The 1773-nt window shown below is 40.6% G+C and overlaps 1 protein-coding gene across 1 annotated transcript in view; it reads left to right on the forward strand.

The window, feature by feature from the left end:
- Positions 1-1773, forward strand: part of LOC105808235 (putative uncharacterized protein C3orf49) — a 23047-nt gene that overhangs the window by 19112 nt on the left and 2162 nt on the right. The gene's annotated exons all lie outside the window — the stretch shown is intronic.

Raw genomic sequence — 1773 nt, forward strand, 5'->3', positions numbered from 1 at the left:
ATCTTTTTAAAACACATGCATCACTATGCCCTCCCTTGTCGCTTCTGTCCCCACCACACTGGTCCTCTCCCTGCCCTCAAACACGCCTAGTTCACACTCATCTCCGAACTTTTGATCATGTAGTTTTCCATCTTTGAAATACCTCTCCCAGATCTCAGCAGAGTTTGTCTCCTTTTCATTACTAAATGTCTCACCCTAAATGCCACTTCTTTAAGGGGTCTTTCTCGGTCACTTTCTACCATGTTTTCCTACTTTTGTCATAGTGTTCTTTCAGTGCCTGAAACAGTGTATCTATTTGTTAACATGTTTACTGTCTGTGGCCTCCACTAGAATTGTAATTTCCAGGCAAGGATTCTAGTCATTTTCTTCACTTCTAGTTATTTTCATCATTTCTAGTGCTGAATCCCCCTTCCCAAAATAAATATGTATGGACTAGCTCCTTAAAAACCCTCACTGACTTCCTGTTGCTCTAAAGATCAAGACCAAAATCGTTAATTTGGTCCATAGGACTCAGCAAGTTTGGCCCTACATACCTCTCCAGCTCATTATATACATCCATCTCTTTGTTCCAACCACTCTGGCCATCTTGCACATTTTCAAAGACATCGGACTTCTTCCATCTCATGGCTTTGGTACTTGCTGTTCCATCTGCCTGGGGCACACAGATCTTCACACCATTGTGTCATTTTCTTGTTCAGCTCTCAGGAACAGTGACCTCATCAAACAGGCTTTCCTGACCCCCTTATAAAGTTGCTCAGTCACTCTATCCCACCGTTCTTTTTTATTTTCTTAATAGCATTTACTACTAGCTAAAATTAATTTTTTATTTTCTTGTTTGTCTTCAGCCTCTCCCACAGCATTTTTAGTTATATTAGTCTGGAGATTTTGTGTGTGTTGTTCATTTCAGTATCCCTGGTGTCTGGGATAGTGCCCAGCAACCACGAGGCATTCAAATATTTGTTGAATAACTGAATGACTAAAACAACTCCAGGAGGTAGCAGTTATTACTTCCATTTTACAAATAAGAAAATGGAGGTTCAGAGAGGTTTTGTCACCTGGCCAAGGACCCATAGCTCATAAGGGGTAGAGCTAGAATTGAAATCCAAACCCAGCCGAAAATCGGTGTCTGTGCCCTAACACTTTCCCCTATCCCACTCTTTGTAGGTCCATCATCTGCCTCAGGACTCTTGGGAACCTACACATATTGTCACCAAAGTCAAAACAGCAAATGTTTCAACTTATTGCAAATACATACACACAGAGACTCACACACACACACAGAGACACGTACAAACACAGACATACACACATGCACAAATAAAAAAACAGCTCTCTTTCCTAATATAAAATTAATCCCATTTATCCAGATATTTGACTGAATACAACAGAATTAAGACAACACCACCAATAATGGCATGAAAAATATTGGCCTGTGGTTAAAGAAGATGCTTGTTCATGCATTCATTAATTGAAACACTTATTATTTATTGTGCTCTGGGGATTCCAACAGATGAGAAAAACAGACCACGTAGGAGCACATGCCCACATGGCCAAGGCATGTCATCTATGGTATATTTCAGTGGTTCTCAACTTGTGGGAGAGAGGAGCATCTGTACCCACTCTCCTTGGATGCTCCCTAAAATGCAGATTCCTGTCTCATTTCCTGCTAAAGCACAGTTTCTATTTCACTGGAATTGCACCATGAAACTATGGCTTGAGCACTATTAGTATTCTCACTTCAGAGATAAGAAAACATGCACAGGTAGGTTAAAC

Source organism: Propithecus coquereli, unplaced genomic scaffold (genome assembly GCF_000956105.1).
Source record: "Propithecus coquereli isolate 6110/MARCELLA unplaced genomic scaffold, Pcoq_1.0 Scaffold1, whole genome shotgun sequence".
Taxonomy (NCBI): Eukaryota; Metazoa; Chordata; class Mammalia; order Primates; family Indriidae; genus Propithecus; species Propithecus coquereli.